The sequence below is a fragment of the Somniosus microcephalus genome, chromosome 3 (genome assembly GCF_052327205.1).
Source record: "Somniosus microcephalus isolate GS21.2 chromosome 3, FLI_Smic_1.0, whole genome shotgun sequence".
Taxonomy (NCBI): Eukaryota; Metazoa; Chordata; class Chondrichthyes; order Squaliformes; family Somniosidae; genus Somniosus; species Somniosus microcephalus.
Genome location: NC_140989.1, coordinates 59,634,728 through 59,651,352, shown reverse-complemented (window position 1 = coordinate 59,651,352; position 16,625 = coordinate 59,634,728). Strand labels below are relative to the sequence as shown.

Here is a 16,625-nt window from a genome sequence, read left to right as displayed (position 1 = left end):
AGGCGAGAAGGGAAGTTCTCTTCCCTATCATTGGCAGGAAGATACCGAAAATGAACATTCACCAGGCCTGTTGAGCAGTGGCTGAGATTGCCAGTTCCAGGTGCATCACCCACAGGGCCTGGGTTCAATGCAGGGAACATTGCAATGAGCTGACAAGAGCATCAATGGTGAGTACAGCTCTTCATTTCTTCATCTCTCTCAATAACAGTTGGCGACAGTCTTTCCTTCCTCTTCCCCACTCTGAACAATTCCCTCCCCTACATCACATCCTTCACCACCCATCACATGGGCACGCTATACCACCTCGCATCTCAGTCCAAACACACACTCACCTCTTGCTTGTTGCCTTCACAGCAGCCACTGTCTGCATTATCTTATCACATGGGGGCTATTTCAGCACAAGGAACTCCTCTGATGATTCCTTCCTCACTTCACACTCCAGCCACTTGCTTTCCATTCAACACTTCCCCATACTGCTTGCAACTTGCATCTTTTCTCTATAAGCATATGCACAACAAGCAGTGCGCTCTCCATTTCAGTAGCCACTCACTAACTCTCGCTCTCTCTTTCTGCAGTAAAAAAGCGGCATACAACACCAGGGAGAGGAGTAAGACCAGGAGGTGGAGGGAGGAACACCCAGCATTATGATCTTGTCCGAGCTGGAGCAGCAGGCTCTTTAGACAAGTGGCCCCTCAAGAGCTGTCTACACTGGAGATTTTGAGGCTGTGGGTTTATCTGAACAGGGTTTCTGACTACTACTAGTATCCCTTCATGTACCTCAGATGAACGCACATTCAGTCAGTTTGACAACTTCAAGCTGCATTGTGAAGCCAATGTGCTGGCTCGCTTTTGTCCCTGTTTTTTCTCCTCTAGATCCTTCTCCAGCAGCAAAAGCCTCCAGAAGTAGACACCTTGGAGGAGAACAATCCTTCTGACGAGACACCATCATCCCTCCCAAGAATCAGCACAGAAATTGCCACCCTGAGTGGGTTAGAGATTGAATTACAGGGGTCTGCATGTGGTGACACACCCAGCATTAATGAGCAGGGGCAGATAGTGGTGGCAAGGACAGCCCAGGAGTTAGCTCGCTGGAGGATGAGGTCCTGTACCAGCTCTGATAAGATGGGCAGAGATGCAGCCTTCAGGGGTCCAGCTTTGAAAAGAAAACTGTTTGCCTCACACAAGCAATTATACAAGGCATTTGAAGGCCTGTCAAGGAATTTCAGCAGCATGGCTGTAATTCTGGAGGAGTCCACCTCCAGCTTGTGTGCTATTATCTCACATGGCATCACCACTCTGCTTTCTACCTTGGCGCATATGGCCAGCTCCAGGGATGCCACAGCCGAGCCCTCGATGTTACCAGCCTTTGTAGCTATGGCGGAAGCTTCGATGGCTGCCTTCCAGACTCTGGGTTCTACCTTGGAGAGACTGGTGCATCGAATAGATAAAGGTTTTCAAGGCACCACTCATCTCCTGCAGTCTGCTTGCCCACATTTGGCACTTTGGTCTGCAGGATCTTTGCATAGCAGCTTCTGAGTCTGCATTGTCAGTCTGTCATTCATATAAAAGTTGACTGAATGGTTTCAATGTTCTTTAACACAGGAATGCTCAACCACACCCTCGCCACCATTTTTGATGCCCTAGTCCCTATTAAAACAATTAGGCCTAGAAATTCAGTGGCGCCCCATTTGGGGCACCAGCTTTACCTGGGTGCCAGAAGTACCGCCCCGGAAGTAGTCGCGGCCACCCGCCGCAAATTCAGTTTGAGCGCCCCAGAGGGAAGCGCGGCGCTACTGGAGGCGCCCCGCATCCCTCTTGGGGCGCTGCAGCTGAAGATTGCAGCGCAACATGCCGCAGCGCCACACGCTGCGGCATGGCGCGCTGCGGTACTGCAGGCCTTCCTCCCCTTCTTAAAGGGGAGGGGCCTGCTGCAGTGCGGGCAACGATCGCAAGTGCCGGCAAAAGAGCCCGGCACCAAGGAGAAGTGCCGGGCTCTTGGGACACAGCCGGCACTCCACGGGGGGGGGGGGGGCGCAGGAGGCCGGGAATGGCAGCGCAGAGAGGTGCTGGCAGGCGGCCAGCAAAAAAATGGCCACCCCGCACCTCAGCGCCTCTACCGCCGCAGGTAGGCCCCCCTGAACCAGTCGCAAATAGCGACCAGCGTTAAAGCAGGGGGCGCTACTAATTTTCGCGATCAGGGCGGTAGCGGGACGATGTGCACACCGATGACGTCATCGGTCGCGGCGCAGCGCTAATGGCTAGCACCGCCATTAGCGCACCGCTAAATTTAGCGGGAGGAGTGGGCAGTGGCATCCAACCCACTAAGTGCCCTCCTAAGCTGCTAACGGGTGGCGCAGCCCACTGAATTTCTAGGCCTTACTCTCTCTCACTCTGACTGTTCCCCCTGGTACGGCCCTCATCTTCGCTCCCTTAAGTCCAAGGAACACAGACTTGAACGGATATGACGGACAATTGGTTTAGCCATTCACCGCCAGATTTGGCTGGACCACATAAAGCATTATTGGGTCCTGCTCTCATCTGCCAAAATTGCTCACTATTCCAGAATCATTCTGGAATGCAAAGATAAACCCCAGCTTCTATTCTCTATTGCTAACCCATCTACTTAAACCCCTCTCCCCTGTCTCCTCCACCCTCACCTCCGACAACAAGTGTGAGGAGCTCATAGACTTCTTTGTCTCTCCGTTCAGCTGCCTCTGCCACTTGCCTTCCTTCCCCTAGTCCACCGGGCCAAACTTACTCTCAGGTTCCCCCCTGCCCTAGCTCTGAACTCGCATCGTTCTCCAGTTTCTCCCCGATCTCCCCTCACGACATCTCCGCGCTCATCTTGTCCATAAGACCCACTGCCTGCTCCCTCGACCCTATTCTCACCAAAATGCTGAACATCCAACTTCTTTTTCTGGCTCCCATGTTAGCTGATACTGGTAACGGTTCTCTCTCCTCAGGTACTGTCGCCCTCTCCCTCAAATCTGCCATCATCACCCCTCTCCTCAAAAAATCAAGCGTTGACTGTCCGTCCTTGCAAACTACCGTCCCATCTCCAACCACCCTTTCCTCTCCAAAGACCTTAAATGTGTTGTCACCTCCCAAATCAATGCCCATCTTTCCTGAAACTCCATGTTTGAATCCCTCTAATCAGGTTTCCACCCTTGCCACAGTACTGAAACAGCTCTCATCAAAGTCACAAATGGCATCCTATGTGACTGTGACAAAGGTAAACTATCCCTCCTCGTACTTGACTTGTCTGCAGCCTTTGACATGGTTGACCACTCCATCCTCCTCCAACGCCTCTCCACCGTTGTCCAGCTGGGTGGGACTGCCCTCGCCTGGTTCCATTCTTATCTATCTAATCGTAGCCAGAGAATCACCTACAACAGCTTCTCTTCCCGCTCCCGCATTGTTACCTCTGGTGTCCCTGAAGAATCTATCCTTGGCACCCTCCTATTTCTCATCTACATGCTGCTCCTTGGCGACATCATCCAAAAACATAGTGTCAGTTTCCACATGTACGCTGATGATACCCAGCTCTACCTCACCACCACTTCTCTCGACCCCTCCACAGCCATTAAAATGTCAGACTGCTTGTCTGACATCCAGTTCTGGATGAGCAGAAATTTTCTCCAATTAAATATTGCGAAGACCGAAGCAATTGTTTTTGACCCCCGCCACAAACTCTGTTCCCTAGCCACTTAGCATAACTAAGAATGCCTATTTCCACCTCCATAACATCGCCCGTCTCCACCATTGCCTCAGCTCATCCGCTGCTGAAACCCTCATCCATGCCTTTGTTACCTCTAGACTTGACTATTCCAACGCACTCCTGGCTGGCCTCCCACGTTCTACCCTACGTAAACTTGAGGTCATTCAAAACTCGCTTGCCCGTGTCCTAACTCGCACCAAGTCCCGTTCACCCATCACCCCTGTGTTTGCTGACCTACATTGGCTCCCGGTTAAGCAACGCCTCGATTTCAAAATTCTCATCCTTGTTTTCAAATCCCTTCATGGTCTCACCCCTCCCTATCTCTGTAATCTCCTCCAGCCCCATAACCTCCATTGTGTTGTGTGGCACTACCACCGTGCTAAATGGGATAGATTCAGAACAGATCTAGCAGCTCAAAACTGGGCATCCATGAGGAGCATCAGCAGCAGCAGAATTGTATTCCAGCACAATCTGTAACCTCATGGCCCGGCATATCCCTCACTCTACCATTACCATCAAGGCAGGGGACCAACCCTGGTTCAATAAGGAGTGTAGAAGAGCATGCCAGGAGCAGCACCAGGCACACCTAACAATGCTGTGTCAGCCTGGGTAAGCTGCAACACAGGACTACGTGCATGCTAAAAAGTGGAAGCAGCATGTTATAGACAGAGCTAGGCGTTCCCACAATCAACGGATCAGATCAAAGCTCTGCAGTCCTGCCACATCCAGTTGTGAATGGTGGTGGATTATTAAACAACTAACGGGAGGAGGAAGCTCCATGAATATCCCTATCCTCAATAATGGTGGAGCCCAGCACGCACAGTGGCATAGTGGTTAGCACTGTTGCCTCACAGCGCCAGGGACCCGGGTTCAAATCTGGCCTCGGGCGACTGTCTGTGTGGAGTTTGCACATTCTCCCTGTGTCTGCGTGGGTTTTCTCCGGGTGCTCCGGTTTCCTCCCACAGTCCAAAGATGTGCGGGTTAGGTTGATTTGGCTATGATAAATTGACCCTTAGTGTTAGGGGATTAAATACGTGGGGTTACGGGGATAGGGTGGGATATGTGTCGGTGCAGGCTCGATGGGCCGAAATGGCCTCTATCTGCACTGTGGGGATTCTGTGATTCTGTGATTCTGTGAGTGTAGAAGACAAGGCTGAAGCATTTGCAACCATCTTCAGCCAGAAATGCCGAGTGGATGATCCATATTGGCCTTCTCCTGAGGTCCCCACCACCACAGAAGCCAGTCTTCAGCCAATTCGATTCACTCCACATGATATCAAGAAACGGCTGAGTGTACTGCATACAGCAAAGGCTGTGGGCCCTGACAACATCCCGACTGTCGTGCTGAAGACTTGTGCTTCAGAATTAGCCATGCCTCTAACCAAGCTGTTCTAGGACAGCTATAACACTGACATCAATCTGACAATGTGGAAAACTGCCCAGGTATGTCCTGTCCACAAAAAGCAGGACAAATCCAAACCGGCCAATTACCACCCCATCAGTCTACTCTCAATCATCAGCAAAGTGATGGAAGGTGACATCGACAGTGCTATCAAGCGGCACTTACTCACCAATAACCTGCTTACTGATGCCCAGTTTGGGTTCTGCCAGGACCACTCGACTCCAGACTTCATTACAGCCTTGGTCCAAACATGGACAAAAGATCTGAATTCCAGAGGTGAGGTGTGAGTGACTGCCCTTGACATCAAGGCAGCATTTGACCGAGTGTGGCATCAAGGAGCCCTAGTAAAACTGAAGTCAATGGGAATTGGGGGGCAAACTCTCCACTGGCCTGAGTCATACCTAACAAAAAGGAAGATGGTTGTGGTGGTTGGAGGTCAATCATCACAGCCCCAGGACATCGCTGCAGGAGTTCCTCAGGGCAGTGTCCTAGGCCTAACCATCTTCAGCTGCTTCATCAATGACCTTCGCTCCAACATAAGGTCAGAAATGGGGATTTTCATTAATGACTGCACAGTGTTCAGTGCCATTCGCAACTCCTCAGATAATGAAGCAGTCCATGCCCACATGCAGCAAAACCTGGATGACATTCAGGCTTTGGCTGATAAGTGGCAGGTAACATTCGCGCCACACAAGTGCCAGGCAATGACTATCTCCAATAAACATTCAATGGCATTACCATCGCTGAATCCTCCACCATCGGTATCCTGGGGGTCACCATTAACCAGAAACTTAACTGGACCAGCCACATAAATACTGTGGCAACAAGAGCAGGTCAGAGGCTGGGTATTCTGAGGCAGTGTCTCACCTCCTGACTCCCCAAAGCTTTTCCACCATCTACTAGGCACAAGTCAGGAGTGTGATGGAATACTCTCCACTTGCCTGGATGAGTGCAGCTCCAACAACACTCAAGAAGCGCGACATCATCCAAGACAAAGCCGCCCACTTGATTGGCACCCCATCCACCACCTTAAACATTCACTCCTTCCACCACCGGCGTACCATGGCTGCAGTGTGTACCATCTACAAGATGCACTGCAGTAACTCACCAAGGCTTCTTCGGCAGCACCTCCCAAACCCACGACCTCTTCCACCTAGAAGGACAAGGGCAGCAGGCGCATGGGAACACCACCACCTCCAAGTTCCCCTCCAAGTCACACACCATCCTAACTTGGAAGTATATTATCGTTCCTTCATCGTCGCTGGGTCAAAATCCTGGTACTCCCTCCCTAACAGCACTGTGGGAGTTCCTTCTCCACACGGACTACAGCAGTTCAAGAAGGTGGCTCACCACCACCTTCTCAAGGGCAACTAGGAATGAGCAATATATGTTGGCCTTGCCGGTGATGCCCACATCCTATGAACAAATTAAAAAAAAGCTTTTGGTCATCTGCCCTAATTTCTCCTTATGTGGTTTGGTGTCAAATTTTTTGTTTTATAATACCCCTGTGGAGTGCCTTGGGACGTTTTACTACATTAAAGGCGCTATATAAATACAAGTTGTTGTTATTTATGTTGTTGATTAATGGGGAGACAAGGATTGTTAATGCAGCGGGGCTTTATGTAACTTTTCAGGAGAGGGGAATGAGCAGGTCATTGAAAGCATTGTTCTATCAACTGACCCCTGGCCGGTTTGGCTGCAATGCATTGTGATTCTTTTGCTTCTCCCTCACCTTCATCCAAGTCTTCCTCATCAGATAATGACTCTTCCTCTTGCTCTGACTCCTCCAATTGCAATCCTCTCTGTATTGCCATGTTGTGCTGCATGCAGTACACTACAAAGATGCAACGTACATTGTGTGGGACATGTAGGGAGCTCTGAGGCCTATCCAGGCATCTGGACCTTTACTTCCTCCTAGATTCTCTTATGTTCCTGGAAGGAGGGAATAGTGTGGGATGGATGAGTTTCGCCGGATGAAGGCATTGTGTCAGCTGCCTGCGAAATTGGCACAGACTTGCATTATCCTTCTGCAGTGGTCACACACTGAGTAATAGATCTTCTGGCTGTTGACTTGTCTTCTAATAACTTGATGGCTACATGAGTGTAGTCTATAATACCCTGGATACAAGGAAAGCCAGCCATTTTAGAGCTCTCTGATTTTACATATTGGTGTCCATGGGTAAGATGATGTATTGGTTTTCCCCTACAATTAGGGCATTAGTGGCTTGTTTGATGAAGCTGCACATTGCAGACTGGGTGGCGTGGGTGATGTCCACTGTAAAAAACTGGAAGGAGCTTGAGGCAGAAAGTTTAAGAGCAGTGGTGGCTTTGACAGCCACTGGCACACTTGGGCCAGCAGGCAGCTTGTCCTGTTGCAGGAGGCTGTATAGATCAGTGACAACCTGCCTGGTGAAGTGCAGCCTCCTAATGCAGTGCTCCTCAGTCGTATCATGGAAAGTCATGCTTGTCCAATAGGCCCTGTGGGCTGGGTAAGCTCTTCTATGAGCAGCCCCCCTCACCTGCTGTCTTCTAACAGGCCCGCCTGCTGCTTGTCCTGGTTGTTGAGGCTGCTGCTGCTGCTCCTCTTTCTCCAACTCATCCTCCATGCAAAGCAATGAAGCAAACTTGTCACCCATGATAAACTGTAAGAGCTTAATCCGGACGAATAGGGCAAAACAAGACAGAAGCAAGTAATCTCCCAGCTCAAAAATCCCTTGAAATGCCATTAAGCACAATACCACCCTCTTATGCATCCCCCCTCCCTTCACCCCACTATTGGCAGCCATGCCTTCAGCCGCATTGGCCTCAAGTTCTGCAGTTCTATCCCTAAACCCTTCTGCATTTTGACCTCCCTCTCTTCCTTTAAGACCCTCTTTAAAGCCCACCTCTTTGACCAAGGTTTTTGTCACCACTCCTCATAACTCCTTCTTTGGCTCAACTTCCATTTTTTTAATGCTTCTATTTAAAGAAGCTATATAAATGCATGTTGTTGTTGTATCAGAAACCCAGACATATTTTGACCTTCAGATCACAAAATACATACATATGGATAAGGAAGGTCATTTGCCCCATCCTGGCATCCATACACAAAGAGCCTAGTCTCCCATCAAGGCATCCAGCTGTTTCTTAAATTATTTCAGGCTTTTTTTCCTGTCGCTATCTAGGAGCTGTAGGTCATGGCATTTTCTGGGAATAATTTTACTAATGACTGAATTCTCAAACCTCCCAATAGAAGCACTTTATACAACACATGCGATCATGTCCATGTAATAGACAGTTGTTATCTCTCGTACAAAGAATGGAATTATCCACATACTTTTCCATGAACTATTGATAATTGAAACAAAAATTCAAACTCTTTTCTTCAGCACTAGTGAGCACAAGCTGCAGCTATAGCAACTTATGCTTAATGACTGTCCTATTTCAGAAAAGCTGGTTGCTATAGCAAGCCAAGGCTCCGCTACGAATAAGTAAGTTTATTTTACATAGTTAACAAAATTTAATGAAAGTGGAATATAATGTACTACGTAAGTAAAAATCTGCACAGGAAATTTTCTGAATGTGTTTTCCACTTGCAAATTCCACTAACCCAATTATTTGAATCATATTGTGTTTCACCTGTAGAATTAACCCTGCATTGAAGAAGCTATCATTACATCATTTCATAATTTACAGCATATCTTTTATTCTCTGCCTTAAATCACTTGATAAACCAGGAACAAGTTTAGAAACGTTATAGAAAGAAAATTCAGTCACGTACATCTCAGCTCATGTCAAAGGCCATGATGTGGTTTGCTATCCCAGAACACTTTCTAAATGAGAACCAGCTTTGGGAACACTACTGCAGGAGAATCCAATCAGGTACATCTCAGCTCGCATCAAAGGCCATTATGTAATTTCCTGTGCCGGAACACTTACTAAATGAGAACCAGGTTGGGAACACTACAGCAAAAAAAACTTAATCAGGTACAGCTGAGCTTACTTTAAAAGGCCTACTTTTGGATGAGTGGCAGAGAGCTCACTGTCCACCAAAATAAAAAGGTATGGTCTTAATCCCAACTGCTTTCTGGTCTGGGTGGCAAGGCCTAGATTTACATATTTAAATTCACTGTCGGCGGTATTCAGTCATTTTAACACTTGAAATAATGTATATTGCTCGTGGCCTAGCTTTGTGCAGTTTTTCAGCACCAAAGACCAGTATAGGCCAGAAACGTTTTTGAAAAGTAAGACGACTTACTCCCTGTTTCCATAGCATCATCACCATCGGAGTCGTGGCCTGCTGTGGACAAGACTGTAGCCGTTTGCAGGGGTATTAATGTCCATGCACATGCACTGGACAGTACAAACCCTGGCTCATTTCTAAAGCTATGGCAGCAGAGCAAGTGCAGCTGGGGAAATTCCCAGGCTCTTTTTTGTCAGTTTTACACCCCTTTCCTCCCTTCAACCTCTTTTGCAAAGAGTGACTCCTGCTGAGGTACAGTCCCATGGGCGTGAGACACCCTGCAGTTCCAAAGTTGCCATTCTTTATATATGAGCATAAACAGTCACCTGGACTTTCTGCCATAACTTCGACAGATGATCAGCGAAAACGCCAGAGAAACACACTAACCAGCACTTGCGCCATTTCTCTGGCATTTTAGCCAATCATCCGCCGAAATTACAGCCTACGATCGGGACTGGCCAAGCAGAAATTCTACCCAAGTAAATGTCAGCTTGCTCGTCTTCATGGAAGGCATCAATGCACTTTGCAGAAGGGTTTACTAAAAACTGATCAAGAGTGGAGATCCTGGGTGATTTTCCGTTCCCTAGCCTAGGCACATTGAAGTCAAAGTGCAGCAGCTTTTCTGCCACTATCAAACCCAAGATGCTCCTGGTCAGTATGGATTGTATCCCGCCAGGCAGTTTGTTTAGAAAACAAGTGATTGGAGCAGTTCACAGTAATACTCTTAACTGTGCCGACAGGAACAAACCCTACGCAACATGATGGATTTGCATTGTGCTAGCTCCAGTGTAACACCCATAGTCAAGATAACACCGCCAAATCAACTGGACACTGTGAAATGGTTGTGCACATCAATAGTGCAGTTTAGGCCGAGTGGTAGGCAATTGAGAGTCCATCATGACAGATAATGAAATAATAGGTAAGTGCAACATGTGAATAAACTTTACTAACAGCACTTGCCAGGTGTTCCAGAATATCTGGGCTCACCATGTACTTGATGCGTAAAGTAACTCAAAAGTGCCAACACAATGGTGCTCTGAGTTTCACAGGAAGTCAGAAAGGCCCAATGTGCTGGTGAATACAACCCGCCAAGTACAATGCCTCATTTAAGTCTCTTATTTGCATGTGCAAAGAGGCTAATGCCTATTTCAGGCATGGGCACCGCACGACAATTTTTTGGCCTTTACCAATAGGGCAGGTGGCACACTTCTGGCTGGTAATAAATGTACCCTTCCTGACCGCCATATTGGAGGTAGTTTAGTGCATGAACTGTGTGGCCGAATTCTAGGCCATAATATGCCAAGATACTTCAGAGATGAGAAAAAGATGCCAAGTAAGAAGAGAATGGATACATGAGGTGACCAAGTTGTAGCACTGTACCAGTCATTCAGGGTCCTTTTTAATGCTAACTTTTCTTGAAATATTAAAGAGATAAATGCTGTAAGCAATGTCTAAGGCCTTTGTAAACTGAAAGAATCAGTAAAATCCTTGTTCTTAGCATTTTTTAACAGCAGCAAACTCCAACTTCTCAGCACCTTTGAATAAGAGAATGTTTAGAATAAAACTAGTTTATTTTGCTGTTATTGCCAAAATGAGAAAAAAAACTAGCAGTTTTGAGTGTTGATGCCAAAAGTGGCAGTCTGAAGTTTTATTACTTTTAAGTATGACACATAGCTCTTCTATGCAATATTTACTGAGCCATTGCTCAGTTGGTAGCACTCTTGTATCTGAGTCAGAAGGTGCGGGTTCAAGTCCCACTCCACAGACTTGAGCACAAAATCTAAGCTGACACTCCAGTGCAGTGTTAAGGGAGTGCTGCACTGTCAGACGTGCTGTCTTTTTGGATGAGGTGTCAAACCGAGGCCCCGCATAAAAGATCCCATGGCACTATTTCGAAGAAGAGCATGGAAGTTATCCCCGGTGTCCTGGTCAATTTTTATCCCTCAACCAAACATCACTAAAACAGATTATCTGGTCATTATCCCATTGCTGTTTGTGGGAGCTTGCTGTGCGCAAATTGACTACCATGTCTCCTACATTACGACAGTGACTACACATCAAAAGTACTTAATTGGCTGTAAAGCGCTTTGGGATGTCCTGAGGTCATGAAAGGTGCTATATAAATGTCAGTCTTTCTTTCTTTCTTTACTTATGGCAATCTTTGCCTTATGTGCTAATTCCATGCACGTGGCAATATAGTTCCCAGTTCGCACTTCCTATTGCATGCCCCTATATTTAACAATACATTATCACAAAGCTGTAGAATGCATCATGCTAGCTTCCTGACTTGTGGAAAACGCAGGCTCAGCTGAGTAACTAATCGTGGACTCAACTCTTTCAAGCAGCAATTAGAAAACTCCCAAACATGGCATGGAGACCCAACGAGGATACAAGTTTATTTTTCTTTTTAACCAACATTCCTTCTGGTTTACCCATCCTCTTCTGAAGGCATGGATTCATGTTGGCAGACAATTCCACGCACGCTGCCAACCCTCGAGTACTTCACCCAAGTGGCTACTCTTCATGTTTGAGCCTAGCTGGTGAATGGTTGATATTAGGACATCGCGGAAAAACCCAATCCTCTTCTCTTCCACAGTCGGGCCACTTTCCAGCAGGGTTCACTGAGTATTAATCAGAAGCAGGAACCTTGTCTAATTTTTCCTCTCCTAAGCTTGGGAATATTGATTAGAATTGTAGCAGCCTTCCACCTAACATGGTATAGATAAGGAATCAAGCCTTGGACCTCAATTATATATTGCACGATGCAATGCATTTACACATAGAGCTGCTGGAAGAGTCTAAAAGGTCTCCTGCTGGAACTTGCCCCTGTGTGTACTGGGACACAACCGTACAGACTACAACGCACTCTGTGGGGTATGATTTAGAGAACAACAACAACTTGTATTTATATAGTGCCTTTAATGTAATAAATCATCCCAAGGCACTTCACAGGAGTATTATAAGACAAAAAATTTGACACCGAGCCACATAAGGAGAAATTAAGGCAGGTGACCAAAAGCTTGGTCAAAGAGGTAGGTTTTTAGTAGCAACTTAAAGGAGGAAAGAGAGGTCGAGAGGCGGCGAGGTTTAGGCAGGGAATTCCAGAGCTTAGGGCCTAGGCAACAGAAGGCATGGCCACCAAAGGTTGAGCGATTATAATCAGGGATGCTCAAGAGGGCAGAATTAGAGGAGCGCAGATATCTCGGGGGGTTTGTGGGGCTGGAGGAGATTACAGAGATAGGGAGGGGTTCTGATATGATTATAAATGATGAAAACTCTGGTGTTGCACTTTATGATGCATCAGTTCGTGTTGTGTTCCACCTTCATAACACACTTCCTCTCAGATTTTATGCTGCATTTAAACAGTATATTGAAAATGGAAGTTTCAATTTGATGAATTATATTTTTTTATTAAGACTATATGTAGAATTATGAGCTTATAGAGAATAGGGAAATATACCATTTAAATATTAACACATAAGTTTGAACAGACGGGGCAATTTTAACTTTTATCGCCGGGCAAAAAATGGGTGATAGCGAATGGGCAGCCCACTTTACACCTCACCCGGCTTTCTTTTCCTCAAGTGAAGTGTAAAGAGGCAGCCGATTCACGATCACCCGTTTGTCATTCCAATAAAAGTTCAAATGACCCCCACAGAGTGCAACCCTGTGCTGGTTGCTCAGCATACTCCTTGTGTCTTAGCTCTAGCACCAATTAGACAACCTATTTGACATTCCCTGTTGGTTATGGATCCATCATCTGTACCCTCTGGAGTCTTCACTTACACACGACAAAAGGGCTGATAAATCACACATGGTGCTTTTGCGTACAATTACAAATCATGCAAGCTGCCAACAACTGTATTGAGAGCTGGGCAGGCCTCTCATTTCAAAATAATTTCAGCAGCGTTTAGAAGATTCCTAGTGATTTTAACCCCTGTAAATCTAGCCATTTATATTTTCTTCTGTTGTATACCAGGACTGAAACATTTCTATTTAATATTTTAAAACGTACAACTTACCTATTGCTCACAACATCTTTTGAAATTTCAAAACAACCCCATTGACTCGTAAACATCCACCACCGTCTGTACTTTGACATCACTTCCTGCTGCAGGAAATCATATGGTGGAGGAAACACCATCAATAAGCAAACCTAACTGCAGACAATAGCCGCAGAGTTAAATTACTGCCATGTTTCAGCTGTGGGTGAGGCCTGCAGCCTTCCTGCCTGTTAGATCAGACTGATGAAAAGTTTTGTTTCTCCTAACATCAGTGATATAAAGCTGTTTATTTTTTTCTTTCTCGTGCCAATTTACTCCCTTTCTCTCCTGACAGGGTTGACTCTTTGCTGAGGAATGAAACATAGAAACATAGAAACATAGAAGATAGGAGCAGGAGTAGGCCATTTGGCCCCTCGAGCCTGCTCCGCCATTCAATGCGATCATGGCTGATCATCCAAATTCAGTACCCGGTCCCTGCTTTCTCCCCATACCCCTTGATCCTTTTAGCCTTAAGAAATATATCCAACTCCTTCTTGAATATATTTAATGAATTGGCCTCTACTGCCTTCTGTGGTAGAGTATTCCACAGGTTCACCACTCTCTGGGTGAAGAAATTCCTCCTCATTTCTGTCCTAAATGGCTTACCCCTTATCCTTAGACTGTGACCCCTGGTTCTGGACTCCCTGACCATCGGGAACATCCTTCCTGCATCTAGTCTGTCCAGTCCTGTTAAAATTTCATAAGTTTCAATGAGATCCCCTCTCATTCTTCTAAACTCCAGCGAGTACAAGCCCAATCGACCCAATCTCTCCTCATACGTCATTCCTGCCATCCCAGGTATCAGTCTGGTGAATCTTCGCTGAACTCCTTCCATGGCAAGAACATCCTTCCTCAGATAAGGCGACCAAAACTGCACACAATACTCAAGATGTGGTCTCACCAAGGCCCTGTACAACTGCAGCAAGACACCCTTGTTCCTATACTCAAACCCTCTCGCTACGAAGGCCAACATACCATTTGCCTTCTTAACCGGCTGCTGCACCTGCATGCTTACCTTCAGCGACTGGTGCACAAGGACACAAAGAATGGTTCTGGGGCAACCAGCTGCCCTTCAATAGGTTACATAAGGGGTCATTATTCGTGTGAGTCTCAACGGTCAATGCGGCAAGATGGCCACAGTCGACCATTCCTGCATTCATACAACGTCCAGCCGTGCGCACTTCCAGCAAGGATTGCAGGATAGCAATCAGGAGGCGGGGAAACACTGGCTGATTTTCCCCTCCTTCTTGCAGTAACAAAAAGCCAATTGTAGCACCCCTATTGCTGCCCTGGCTGAAATCAGTTAAATCAGTACAGACCGAGGAACAAACCTGCAACTTTCCTGGTCTGTATGATCCAGCTACTCACTGGATAACGCTGTTGAGCCATTGGAGGATTTCAGCTTTTGGATTTTTAATTAGAAATGCTGAGCGTGTAACTATTCTGACAGCTACAGGAAAAGGCCACGTCTCAGACGCACAGATCAAGACATCCAGTGCGATCCAGTGCTCCGCTAGTTGGCCTCAGCCTGGGTGTTACAACTAGCTATAGTACCTATGGTTTAGGGAAAGGAAAACTATCCAGGGTTCCAATCCAGATACAGCGACTCTTACTGAAAGTGCACGCGTGCAAATGCTGGGTGAGGACAGGATTAGGAATGGATGTGATGCCCTCCGCAGTTGGATAGCCTGCCAACACTCACTATTAAAGCTCCCACGTGAATAGTAGCCACTTGGGTAAGCAGGTACCAGAAAGCGGTTGCTGTCTGCGACATAATACTTGCTGAAGGAGTCAAGGAGAGGAGAGAAAATAGGAGAGAAAATAATTGAATAAAAAAGAATGTCATCGGTTGAGTCATTCATTATCCAGGAGAAAAACTGTTGTGGTGTTACACACGAACATAAGACCATATGTAAAATGATGGACAGGGAAGAAATCTACTGGTCCATCCAGCCTGTCCCACAAAACTGCGATGCTTGGTACATCACAATACGTACACTCTCCACCCCACCCAGAAGTCATGCAATCTGCTGGATGAGACAAAAAAACAGATAAAAATCCAGGCGAATTAGGGTACAAAACCTGGAGAATCTCTTTCTAACACCCTTGGTCAATTGAAGCTAGTCCAGGAGACCACCCTGGACCTGATTAATGTTAAAACAGTATCTACCTCTTCTATGAGGTGATCTCCGCCAAAGCAACAAATAGGTCAAGCTCTCGCTTGAAGGAATTCAGCGAATTGCCGTTCACCACATGAGCTGGCAGCCACTATTCTCTGGAAAAAACATACCTTCTAACATCTAACTTAGTTTTATATTCACTAGCTCGTGGCACTGGGAGTAATCCAGAGTTTACTACCTTTGAGGTCCTGCTTTTTAATCTCTTTCCTAGCTCCCTGAAATCTGCCTGCAGGACCTCATCCCTCTTTCTACCTATGTCGTTGGTACTGATATGGACCACGACCTCTGGCTGTTCACCCTCCCCCCTCAGAGTGTCCTGCAGCCGCTCGGTGGGAACCTTGACCTTGGCACCAGGGAGGCAACATACCATCCTGGAGTCATGTCTGCGGCCACAGAAACGCCTGTCTGCTCCCCTAACTATCGAATTCCCTACCACTATTGCTTTCCCACTCTTCTTCCTCCCCCCCTGTACAGCTGAGCCACCCGTGGTGCTGCAGACTTGGCTCTGGCTGTACTCTCCAGAGGAACCATCATCCCCATCAGTACTCAGAACCGAATGCTGGTTGGAGAGCGAGATGCACTCAGGGGACTCCTGCACTACCTGCCTGGTCCTCCACTTCTGCCTGGTGGTCACCCATTCCCTCTCTGCCTGCACACTCCTTATCTGCGGGGTGACCACTTCCTGAAACATGCTATCCACGAAGGTCTCAGCCTCGCGGATGCACCGCAGTGACACCAGCTGCCACTCAATCTCCGAAACCCGGAGCTCGAGCTCCTCCAGCTGACGACACTTCCTGCACACATGGTTGCCCAGGACATGGGAAGCGCCCTGGATTTCCCACATGGCACAGGATGTGCATTCTGTGTGATTGAGCTGCCCTGCCATGCCTCTACTTAACAGACTATTAACTAACTTAGCAGGCATAAACTTAAAACTTAAAAACAAACTAGAAAGACTTACCAGCTACTCACCAATCAGCTCCTTCCCTGGTTGTGACATCATTTTAGCTGTTTTGCAGTTGTTGCTTTTGTTGTTGTTGTTTTCACTGGAGGTATTCTG

At 47.0% G+C, this 16,625-nt stretch overlaps 1 long non-coding RNA gene across 1 annotated transcript in view; it reads right to left on the bottom strand.

Moving 5' to 3' along the window:
- LOC147121089 (uncharacterized) overlaps positions 1-13,505 on the bottom strand; it is a 60,089-nt gene extending 46,584 nt beyond the window's left edge. Inside the window, exon 1 of the long non-coding RNA XR_015076443.1 lies at positions 13,365-13,505. This is a non-coding gene — a long non-coding RNA (uncharacterized LOC147121089). The remainder of the gene's footprint in view (positions 1-13,364) is intronic.
- Positions 13,506-16,625: the final 3,120 nt, after the last annotated feature.